Here is a 13,383-nt window from a genome sequence, read left to right as displayed (position 1 = left end):
TCCAGGACTTGCTGGGTTTCTCTCCTTGCGTTGGGCAGACTAGCAGAAATGTATCATACTTGTGAGATTTTTTTCTCTTATCTCAAATGATTATTTCCCTCTGCAGGACAAGGTGAGGTTACATACCCAAAGCTTTTCTGAGGCTCACCCAAACAAGATCTCTGGCTCTGGAAAGTGATGCACACGCAGCTAATGGCTGGTGGGAGAACACAATCTTGGGCAAACATGATTTTGTGGAGCCTGCTGAGGTCTCAGTGCAGCTCATGGGCTGCAGCCAGAACAAGGAGTGAGGGCAGCAGCTCACCTCCCTGAGACCCCTTCTCATCTCAGCTGAAATGGGGACAATTGATTGCAGCTCAGAAGAGGGGATTGCTGGGTGCCTAAGACTGCTTGTTGAGTGACACTTATCCCATAATATATTTGAAGATAACATATCTCCCAGAGCAAAGTGAGGGGAAATGACTAACTGGACCAAGCTGGGGCAAAAAGCACTTCTGACAATGGCTCAGTGAAAGTGAGGGGTTTTTTGTTGGTTTGTTTTAATGCAATAAATCTTACACGAAAGAGCAGTTAATTTTTTCTTTTCTGTTTGAGAATCTGATGCAGTGATTAAAGAGGCTGGATGGAATTTGGAAAACAGCATAGCCAGAGGCCCTCCACTGTTCTCCTCCATTTGGTGGCAAAAGTTCCACCCTTTAGATGTGTGATCAGACCTCTCACTCTGGAGTTTGTGGGTGGGGGTTTAAGAGGGTTCTGGTATCTGGGAGCCCAGGCAAACAGTTCTCTTATAAATATCACTTGTAAGGAGAGGAAATTACTTTCACTGCTCATAGAATTTTCAAACAAGAAAAAATGCAAATATTGTCTAGCAGACAAACCAAGTGATGTGAATTCAACTATCAGTACAGCCTGTGGGAGCCTTTGGGAGATACTAGATTTGGGGAAGTTTGTTCTGTTTTGTTTTCTCTCTCAACCCAGTAACTACAGATAAAACTAGTTGCCTAGAACATCCCACAGAAAAGAAAATGTACAAGAAAAATTCTGAAGCTTGTTAGCTCTACTTCTGGGAATTGCTTGAAGAGTAGGTTTTGTGGACAAACTCATATCTCAAATATGGGACAAAACTTCCCAATAGCCATGGCAGCAAAAAGCATTAGAGGATATTTGCCTCTTGTATCACTTGCTTCACAAATCCCTCTGCTGCCTCTGTTACTACAATGACTTCAGTCCTCTTTGCCCAGGCAGGTGATAATAGATGGAAATTATGGATTTCCAAGGCTGGATAGTCTCTCATAGCAGGTAAAGCATAGAGAGGTTCTGACTTCTGCAGGCATATCTCAGAACCATGTAAATGCTCATATATGTCAGTAAAATTGTATAGAGGGGCTGCTGTAGAAAGTCTTAAGTCAGAGAATTTGAAGAACTAAACATCCTTGAATTCAATGGAGTCAGGGTTTTAAATTTAAAATCTAATTCTTGATTGGGTAAAATATTTAAAAGAAACTGACTTTGTTTCTAACATGGTTTAAATCTTAAATTGTGCTCCAAAACCATCTCTTGTTGCTGGCATTTATGTCACAAACCACTTTATTATGCTTTTCATGCTTTTGTGAAGACAGAGACTAGCACAGTATTCTCCTACTGTGTTCATAGACTGTCTTGAACTTCAATTGCTGAAATTCTTTGCAGCAGCAATAGTATATGGCTAATGTAAGGTGATCTGTTAATAGTAGAGGAAAACAAAAAATTAAGGAGAAAATAAAATGTTCATAACAAACTTCTTTTTACTGGGAGCATCTTTTTTAATTGCATTTCTCATGCATGTAGAACAACTTTGTTATTATGCTGGAAACTGAATTGATTATGTACTTATTCCCATATTTCAAATGTTAATTTTTCTTAATTATGTGTGAAATGAGTTTATCTATGGAATAATCAATCAGTTCTGTCCATTTGTACAGTTCACATCTGTGATGGTAGCCACTTTTATAAATAAGACACAGTAAATTCCATAATCTGTGAAATAATTTTAGCCCAAATGAGCATTTTGTGCCCTTCTTTCATGGAGATTGTTTAAAACAAGGCACACATGTTTCAATAGTAACTGTACCCTTACAGAGAGAGACAAGTTTTGCATACCCTCTTAAATCAATCATTCCTGCATATTTGAATAGGGCTGGGTACAGCAAGCTGAGCAGCTAATTTAAGTCTAGCTCTTTCTTTTCTCAGGATCAGGAACTTATATTTCCCCTCTACCTGACTGCCTTTTTAAAATTTTTTTTATTCTTTTTCAGCTTTAGTCACAAGTTCCTGTAGCATTCCTTACAGAAACACAGCTGCTATCTATTGAAATATAAGTCATTGTTCATGGATTGCATTTATAATCCACCCTACTGGTGAGATACATAATTGTATTTGCCATATGTGAAAGCAATTACAATACTTTTTATAGGAGAAATGCCTCTGAGTGTCTGCTTGGCTAACTAAGCCTAGCCTGAGTTGTGTATTTGGGAGCAAAACTGTATTTTCTGTATTTATTAACTGTATTTATACATAAATAGCTGTTGACTCCTACTAATGGGCTAATATTGAGAATTTTAAGTATGCATACAAACAATCAAGCCATGCTGGTTCTCTTGCTACATCCATTTTTTTCCATACCAAGTTTTTTGGCTTTCAGCTGACATAGTTCTGTTGATTCCAAGAAAGATCTATCAGTCTATTTCAGCTACATATCTGAAGTCTAAAACTCAGATTATATTTTCCCTTTAAAAATTAAATTTTGTTTTTTCTCTTCTTCACTCAAGTCTTCTTTCATTCTAAAAAGATGAGCTTCCTATTGATATGTTTCCAATAAAGGCTGCTTGTCAAGCTCTGATCTCATTTTCTCATGACATTTCTTGGCCTGAAGATTTATTCATAGGCTTTCCTATAAGTAGCTGCACAATTTTTAAATGTCAGGAGAAAACCTCCAAGAAGATACCTTCCTGTATTAACGGAAATTCTTTGCTCAAGTCCTGTCTCAAATTGACAGGAATTGTTGCACTTGTGATATTTAGTGTAAGTAAGGGCAAGAGTTTTGGTCCTCTACCCTTCCCTGCTTTTTTGGAAACAAATATTCCATAATAACACTTCTAGGGATCTTTTGCTCAATGGTGTGTAAATCACCTCAATCTTTTTAATAGGATTTTGATCACATAACTTAATACCAAAGGACAGCTCTCTTATGTTAAATATGAGGAGGTCAAGGCTTTACATTTTAATGCATCCTTTATGCTTATTCTGCTCTTCTGCTGTAATGATTCAGGGCATTAATATATCATGTTGCCAGCTAACCAAGAATACAAGAACAGCTTTGTGAGGTTGATGTTTTGTATTATTCCATGAATCAACTTAAAAGAGGTTGCCACAGCATCTGCCAATCTCCCATAGGGTCACTTGGAGTTAGATTTTCTCGGGCTTTAACCTGAAGAGAGTTGAGGAGCTTAAACATTTAATGGGAACCCAGTGTCTGACAGAAGTTAGCAAAATGAGGCTTTTAGTTTATTCCTGTTACAGAGAAGCATATTGGATGTAGTCCTGAAGGGATTCAGGTTTCTGTCTAGTATCTCTGCAGTTTTATATTCAGATCAAGCAGTAATGATGTGAACTCCTTCCCTACTGCCTACAAACTATTGCAAGAAGGAAATATTACTTACAATATTAAGTTCTAATGCACATATTATTACTCTTGCATGTCAAAAAGGATTAAAGGTACATCAGAATTTTATTGAGTGTATTTTTAAGACCTACCTCTAATAAAACAGGGCATTTCCTAGCAATCTTTAAAACAGGCATACAGTTCTGTAGAGAAACTTTGTGTCAGCAGACTTATGTCCTACTCCTACCTAAGGAAGTCTGCATTTTCTGAGAGGCAGGAAATTCTTTGTTGTTCTTTGCAAAAACCTGTATTTTTTAAAGCAAGGGAATTTCATACCTCTAGATGTGCCCTTCAAAGTTACTTAAGGAGGATAAGAATTAGGAGAATGAGAGAGGAGGTCATCTAATCCAACACCCCTGCTCAAGCAGCATTCCCTAGAGCAGGTTACTCAAAATTGTGTCCAGACAAATTTTGAATGTCTTCAGAGAAGGTTGCTCCTCAACCACTCTGGGCTACCCCTTCCAGTCACCCTTACAGTAAATTTCTTCTTTGTGTTCAGGTGAAACTTCCTGTGTTTCAGAATTCCATATTATAATACATATTTTGTTAACTAAAATAACATTGAATTATCATTTCATCAGAAACCTTCTTGTCTTTGAATATTTTTTGTGACAAACTATTAGATGTGCACCTGCAAAGTCAGGCACTTTTCAGTACTGTCTTCCCAAGTTAGTGATGCAACTTTCCATTTTTTTAGCAAAGACTAATGTGTGTCAGAGATCTCCAAGGCATCAGTGTGTTAGAGATCTCACTGTTCTGAGGCACAGCACTTAATTTCCCTCTGGATAAACAAAGCAAATAATGGATAAATACTGTAGGATCAAATGCCTTCAAGCTATCAGGGTTGTCCCTGCAGGCTTTAATCCACACCAGAAATGGAAAAAAAAAAAGAGAGCTAAAAATTGCTGCAATAGATTAATGCCACTGACAGTATAGCATTTTAGAAGGGCTTTATGAGAAGAAACACTGCCACTGAAGAGCTTGGTTTAAAACACTCAGAGGTATTGTAATAAATTATTTAACAAGTGTTTGTGTCACAACTAAATTAGAAGTATTTTTTACCTGTATTTTCACAATGAACATAGTACTGCCTTACCCTGAGTATAACAATCCACTGGACTATTGCTGGACAACAGCTTACTGCTGTGTTGCAGTTCCAAAGCCTGGCATGAAAATGAACTTGTGACACTGCTGCCATTTTAGTGCACAGAGCAGATTCCTCAGGGAAACAAATAGCCTCATTTTATCCTTAAATTTAGGGTCCTGGATTCTTTGGGGATAAATATTCCAAATTAAGCCTGAGGAAGCCACATGACTGTTTGCATAACAGTAAATAATTTTTAAGCAGGCAGCGCTTTCAAGGCTAGTCAGGCAATTACTGTATTAAAAGGAGGCTTAAAAAAAAGCAAACATAATGTTCAGAAATCTATTCTTCTCATCCATTATAGTCTGGTTTAATAGTCTGGTTTTTAATGTTGATACAGTGAGAGTAGAAAAAATATGAGGGGCATGGACCTACAGAGCAGTTTATTCAATATATCTGGGGTCTCTAGCAACTGCTTTCAAAAAGACAGAATAATAATAAAAATAAAAAAAACCTAGGCAAATTATATATTTATTGTATATTTGGAAAATGCAATTTTTCTGAAGTTTTAAAGGAAGTAGCTCATACTTTTCCATAAGAAAAAAAAAGTTACTTTACACTGAATGCCTTTCTTCACAAATTGTTTTTGTACTGGAATGACTTGAAGTGGTTTGAAAATTAAAAGCCCAGTCTTGGCTATAGGTAGTTCTGAGTAAAGAATGTGTGTGCTGTCCCCTTAAGGAAAGACTGGCAGAAAATTGAAAGGTTATAGACAGTCTCATAATAAAAGTTACCTTGGGTGTGTGAAACCTGGGCCAGGCAGAGCCAGCCCATTTCTGCACAGGTAGGCAGTGTCTGGTCTGAGAGGGAATGGTGACTCTTTCCAGCTCTAGCCCGGCTGGGGTCCCCTCACTCTGCTCTTTAGGCAGGGAGGATCTCTGCAATCCTCTCATTTGGAGCCTCACATCATCACAGGCTGAGCAAAACATGCTCTGTTTTCAGAAATAAAACAAAACTTTCCCACTAATTTCAGTGAGAGCCTGAACACCATTTAAAACATTCTTTTTTTGCAGACTCATTTGCTCCACCTAAAACTGTAAAAGAGCTCAGCTGTAAGGAGTTCTTTGCACTAAGCAGTTTTTCCCTCCATGCCTATTACAAGAATAAAGATGTTTTCTTTGGCCAAGAAATTCTTGTTTTTACTTGTGTGCTTTCATATACTTTCAAGGTCAGTTGGGGCTGACTTGTCTGAGCTCCCAAGAAGTTTTTGATTAATTAGCAGAACTCCATTTAAAGATGTTGCTAATAATTGGTAAGGATGAATTAAGTCCTTTTAAAGGAAAAATCACTGCTCAGCTAAAAACAGAGAAACATTTACCTTACTACACTGAAAGATAAACTATATGCTTTAAAAAAGCTAAGGGAAGAGCAGTGCTTATTTATATTAACTTACAAATCTAAAAGATCAAAGAATTTACAAATAATTTTTAAAAATCTCTTGGATAATTTGCTTTTATCTAATATTTCTATTATTTAAGTGGTTTAGGCTCTGTAAATATTACAATAACCATAATTATAGTGAAAATTAAATTTTGAATTGATTCTGATAAAAAGCAGGTAACCTTCTAAATTTCCTGTATCATGGAGGAATTTTGGTTTGATTTTCCAGGTCTATTGATTTCCCACACCAGTGTAAATCCTTAAACTGATGCAGCTATAACTTGTCAAGAGCAATTTATTTTGCTTAGTCAAATTTAAACAGATCTTAACATCTGTTTGTGAATGTCAAATATTTAAACCATTTAGAAGGAAAAAAATCATAGAAATTAACTGAGCTTAGACCTTCAGTCCTGGCTTTCTTCAGATCCTTAAATATACTGTATTTTTTAGAGATTTATATTCTGAGACTCTATAATACACAACAGCAGTTTTGTAAACTTGATGGATTTGATATGTAAAGACAAATAAAGATTGCATTGAAAAATGTTGACTTTCACCATCTTAAGGAAGCCTGCCTTCCCATTTCTTCCTCTGCCTAATACATCAATAGCAGGAGCTCTGTATTAAATATGAATATACATGATTATTGATATAGATAAATTGGAATTTATTCAAAATCCAGCAGCAAAGTCTGCTTCTCAGCATTGCAGTGTGGAGACAGCTTGAAAACAGAGTATCTGTGTATCACTGGCTCTAATGAGATGGTATAGTCAACAGCATTCCTAGATATATTGCCATCCAGTCAGGATGCTTCTGGCACTCCCATGCCAGCCAGGGAGATGATGATTGGAAGGAATAAATCCCCAGAAGCATCTGGCCTTGAAGCAGTAGGAATCTGATCTTGTGGGATCCTACCTGAGAGCTACAGCAACCCTGTTTGTCTCACATCCTGACCCTTGGAGAGGGTGAGCAATCTTCCCAACCTTACTTTTGGCCACAACTACCTTGGTCTTACTGGCCCAAACCCAACTGGGCCAACTTACTCATGCTGAGCAGGAATTTACTTCAAGTGGGGTTCTATTTACCCTCTATGAGCAATGGTTTTGGGAACCTTGTATACATCCTTTAAAAATTATCACCCTATAGCACCTGCCAACCAACACTCCCCAACAATATAGCTTATTTCTAGACTTTCTTTTGGGAATCAGGAGGAAAACAGAGATGTCCAATCCTATCTTTTTATGAGAAAACAGCAATTTCATCATCATCTCAAAATATTCCTTACATGTGGATAGACTCAATGATCTAGAGGTATTTTCCAATATAAGTGATTCTACAATTTTATGAATGCAAAAAATATTTCTGGAAGCCAGTTTAGTCTATCCACATAAAGCTTACATCCAATATTTCATGTAAATCGGATTTTACCTTCATTCACATGTGCTTTTAAGGACAGAAATCTTCATTATCCTAAAGTCTTTGCCCCCCTTCAAAGAAATTGCTGCAGAAATTTACTCCAGAAGAAAGCCATTCCCCCACCCTGCTGCTTTAGTGCCTTACAGGGCTTGATTCAGTTTATAGTGACATGATGAGCTTAGTCTAGAAGAGCAGAATTAATTATCCATCAATTCATATGCTCTAGCACATATTTTTTGGTTGTATCTATAGGCTTTCTCTTTTATATAAAATCCCAATAGTGCTCTTAAAGTGGATTGCCCCCAGTTTCTACTGTCAAAGATCAGAGAGAATACACAAGTTATTGGTAGCTCTAAGGAGGTGAGATTATTGCTCTTTTGCTTTCTTTCATATTATTTGTTCCCTCCTTTGGGTGCCATGATTTCCTGGACAAATTCTCTGAAAGTCATCCTCCCCAAAGCACCTTATTAATCTTGCCAGAGCTGCACTTCCCTCGCATCTGCCAAGCCCAGCTTAATTTCTGGTTAGTATTCCCTTTCTTACAGCACTTTTTCACTGCTCCAAGCCAGGACTGTGTGGAGAGTGAATAAAACCAGTACAGGTTTTGCACAGCTTCCCCAGAGCTGGCAAGAGCACAGCAGCACTGTTTCCTCTGCCCTGGGTTATGTTTTATGATAGCTGTGAGCTATTGCTTCAGTAACTGTGCTGTAAGCAGGGGCTGCTTGACACATTTCAGGATTATTTCACTTTTCACATTATCTTCTGTTATCTTGGGATAGCTTTGTCTTTCACTTGGACTCCTGTAAATTGAGAGTTATTTCTAGCAGTACAACTAAGTAGAGATTGACATTTCTCATGCCTGGCTTGGCCATCCTAATTTAGTTTTGCACCTTCTGATGTTGAGGAATCCTTTGGGCCCAGGTTGGGTCATCCAGAGCCATCACTGTGGGTTTCATGAGCATGTTTGTACCTGGCTACCACTGCAAATCTTATCTGTCTGTCTGGGCCTTTGCATGAAGGATGGCAGACTCACTCCTCTGCTTGATGCTGTCTTCATCATGCAGAGCAAGAACAGCTGGGATGGTCTCCAAGTTGGGCAGACTCAAGGAATCCAGCCCAGCCTCCTGCTCCTGTGCAGCTCTGAATACAAAGGGGCCTTTCCACTTATATTCCCCACTTATATCCCTTATTCAGGACCAGTTACAACCAGTTTCAGCAGCACTTTCAGTGGATGTCTCTTGTGTGTTGACATTCCATATCAAGAGACAATCAAGTTCAACGCTTTGTACTGTTCTGAACTTCTCTGTAAAGATCTCAGGATTGCACAGAATCACAGAATATCCTGGTCTGGATGGGATCCACTGAGTCACCACTCTGCTGAGTGAATGTGCTGAACAGGGACAAGTGACCAGGGTGTCCTTAGCACCATGCTCTGACCAGCTGCAAAGAGGAACAGCTACTCAGCCTCTTTCACAGGTTCCAGGGGCCTCTCATCTCTCTGTGTTTGACTTTTTGTTGTCTGCAGGTACCAGATCCATCTTGGGGATCACTTTACTCCACCAATTAGTCCCACTGATTGAAAGGCACTCGTGCTAGCTCTGCTCACCACAGAATTAAGTCTCTTGCCATGCTCAGACATGTAATTTAGGTCCTTCTCAGTACTTTCCTTACATATTAAACTTTAATAACCTTGGTGTGGAAGAAGTTGAAATCTGCTAGCTTTTAGCATCTTTCTGAATCTCAATGTCAATTTTCAGTCCTGCTGCACAGGAAAATGTCTGGTGAAAAATGCTAATGATTTGCAGTTGTAATTTCTGATGCACCAAACACCATCAGCTTTTCTCAACAGCTTTTTAGTTTGCCCATTCATCCACGTTTCATTAAGAAAATCTTTAAAATAAATTTCCTTATGTTTTTTATGACAGTCACCTGAGATGAAATTTTGAAAATTTACAAACATTAATTCTAAAGTGTGCCCAGGGGTCTCATTTGCCTGCATATGAATGCTACAAATACTTTGAAAAAGCACAGAAATGTTTGGAGTTGCACATGTGTCATTTATTGTGAGGCAGCAAGTAGGCAATTTAACAGAGTCACACACAGGCATGGAATCTGTCCCTGCTGTGATTTTGCCCCTAAATAAAACACATGCTGAGTTCCATAAATCACTTGCAGGATCTTTGCATAACAATGGTGGATGTTATGACTGAAGCCTGATAGGCAACATGAAGACAAATTGAGCAACACCATGATGAAATTAACAATTAATTCTAGAACAATCCTTTTAGAAGTGTTTCTTGTGCACTTAGTCCTTGTCAGATTAGCAGATAGAGAAACCCATTAAATATGTTTCCTTTTGAGAAAGAACAGGAAGCATGTGATTCTGATGAAATCCACAAAAGCTAAGGAAAACAAAACTGAAGTCAATTGAGGAGCTCTGTCCATAAAGTTGGAATCCAGATCTAAATTTGCCCTAAACAGAAAGGATTTTGGTGCTCAGGTGATTTTGATTTGATACTTATCTTGAAGGGAGATTTTCTGCTCAATTTACATACACAGTTGGAGATTTAAATCTACACTCAGACATGCAACTCATTCCCCTTTTTACCATTAAACCTAATACTCTGATCACTTTTCATTTATAGATTATTGACAGTATCTCTTAAGTTGCTTCTACCAGATTTTGTGTTGGGATTGGATCACAGCAATGCATCTGCATACATTACTTATACATTCTTCTATAGGCACCCAAAATCCAACATAAAATTAGAGGTACCTTAAGCATTCTTTCTTTGCTTCTTAGGGATCCATGATAATACTTTGGATTTCATATTTCAACAGTTATGATAACTTGTGTATCCCTCCAATATCTCTTATCAGGTAGATCCAACACAGAAGACATGGAAGTATAGAGGGCTGCCAAGCATGGTTATCAAAAATCTGCACTTTCTACTGAAAATAGTAGATCTAAGTTTGACAGTTGTCTAGGATGATGAAAGTATGTCTCTTTCTTTCTAAAAACTGATTGATGATCTCAAATTAAACATGATTTTATGTTCTTCTAGGTAAAAATTTAACACTTGTTTAATAAAACATTTCATCGGGGGTCACTGGATGTATTTAGAAATAATATTAGAGAAAAAAAAGACAACAGTGAAACAATGCTAGCTTATATAATGCTGAAAGATGACTGTATTTAGACCATGATTCTGATTCTTAATTGCTAAATAAGGAAGCTCTGTTTTGAATTTTTTCATGCAATCCTCAATGACTACAACAGCATAGATGTAAATTATTGCCCACATTGTACTTCAGAAAATAATAGGTAGAAGAGAATCTTGCTCTAATAACATATTCCCCAGTAAATTTGGTTCAAAGTATGCCATTATTCCATGCAATCTATATGTAGATATTTTAGATATGAACATGGAAAGCAGAAGAGCCAATGAGAAGGTAAAATATGGGATCAGCCTGTGTGAGTGTTTTACAGGATTTTCTCTCCTTATCTAATCTCCTGCCCATTTTAGATCTTCAAGGAGATGCTATGGCTCATACTCTAGTAGGCTGCCAACTATTTGTCCATCTGTTTGTGCAGATCCCAATGGTAACTTACCCATGGGCTTTCCTTCTCTAAGTTCTAATCAGTTTGGAGCACCTTCACATACTGTTGGGCAATGAAACATGAAGGAGTGTCTGGAACCAACCCTTGTAACTGTGATGTAGAACAGTTTTAACAACAGGCATCACTTTATGATAAAATACATTAGTGAGAACTAAGAAATACTGCCTACTGGAGCTGTAAATTATCTGAAATAAGCACTCCCTGCTTTTAGTGGTTCCCCCAGATTATTTCTACTCTGAGTGAAGTCAGAACCAGGAAGCCTCAATAAACTTCATTTTTTATTTGATTGCCATTCAGAAGTCAAAAGGTAATGGATTAAAAACCAAGAATTTTGTTTTTAATAATCTCATGCTATTTGAAATTGCATATATAAATGTATAAATCAAGTAAAGTTCTCAGATTCAGGGCATCGGATTCCCTGATGGTTACCACAATAGTCCTCTATTACCTGGCATGTTTAGTTAATTATTTTAAAACCCAAAGGGTTATTTGTAGTTTCAGTCAAATAACACTACTCGTGTTCATGGGCTAAAGGATGGGACTTGTTCAACTTTCATTTCCAAATTATGCAAATAGTATTTCATTTTTTTTGTTTATTTAAATAAAGCCAGCCTACCACCAGGAAAAAAAATGAAATAATTTTTAATTTTTCTAACATGCCCATTAAAAATCCACAAACTTGTTGATGTAGACAGTTTCAACAAAACAGAACTGTGCATATGCCCTCTCAAAATGTATCTGAATCACCCAAGCATTGCTGACTTGCTCCTTGTTAGTGATTCCATTTGCTAGTGTGGAGTTGGAAGGTGCTCTAATTTAACAGGGCAGAGCCAAAGGTTACATTAGCCTGGTGTGGGCAGACATGGAGCTCTCAGATAGAGTTGCTGGGAGCAGACAGAACTGAAAGGAGCACCTGGTCTGGACTCCCAGCAGTGCATTAGTTAGAAACAGGAGAGAGAAATAATTGCAGCACTAATGAGCCCCAGGTGAAAAGACTATTCAGCTAGACGAGGGCCTTTCTTTTTTTGTTGCTTTTTTTTTTTTGAAAATGTGAATGTTTTGATTGATGAGCCAAATTGTTTGGAATTCCTAATTGTTCATTGCAGTAAAACATAGCTTTTGTGTTCATTGCCTTTAGAACTTAGGTTGCTTGCTATTAAAAACCCATATAATGACTGAAAATTAAAAAAATTCCAGACACATACTGGAAGTCACTTGGTGAGATAAAGCTCAATATCATATCCTGCGTTTGCTGAGTGTTTATGAGTCAGAGTAGTGCAATGGGATTCCTTTAGAGTTAAAAATGGCTTATTAAGCACTTAAAATACAAATTTTCATATAATAGCTTCTTCTGAGAGTTTAGATTTCTCTGTTTCTTTCAACCAAATTATTTTTTAGTGTGTCATTAAAATCGCTTTTGATAGCCACAAATACATGTATTAAATTACTTATGTGTCAGTGTAGACAGCTTTAGTCTGTCAAATTATCAGTCTACTTCACATGTTTATGTATGGTGTGATTTTCTGGCTAAAACCAATGGCTGCTACTTTTTGACACCATTTTATGCTTTTTGGTTAATTTTATGTGCAATTATTTTAGATTTGCTGGCAATAAAGGAAGGTGGAAAATAAATATTCCAGCAGAGGAGACTATAAAAATGGATTTTCATTCATTAAATAAGAAATAGGTAATATTTTTGTATAATTATTTTTCAGTGTCATGTAGCTTTTGGCTGCTGAGAGGATCCATATTTGTTTAACTATGGGACAGATTTCAGTTTTAATCACTGCAGTGGAGGATTGTGTAAACCTGCATTAATGCCTCAGCAGAGTCACAACAGGTCACCTCCACAGAACTGGAGCCATCCAGGTACATTTCTAGAAATGAGATCAGAATCTAGCCATGGGTTTGTTTTGCAATTTTCCCAGAGTGAAATGATCAAGCCAGGGCTAAAAATGGGCACTTGCTTTGTGTTTTTGCCAGGGCCTGACTCTGAATTATTTAAATATTTTCCTGATACTGAAATACAGAATATTTCCCATTGTCTACTCTTGCTGACTTCAGTCTAACCATTTGCACCATGAGAAAAATCTCCTTGCAATCGAGTGAAAGAATTAAACA

This window comes from Erithacus rubecula, assembly GCF_903797595.1.
Source record: "Erithacus rubecula genome assembly, chromosome: 3".
Taxonomy (NCBI): Eukaryota; Metazoa; Chordata; class Aves; order Passeriformes; family Muscicapidae; genus Erithacus; species Erithacus rubecula.
Note: the sequence above shows the minus strand (reverse complement) of the source record.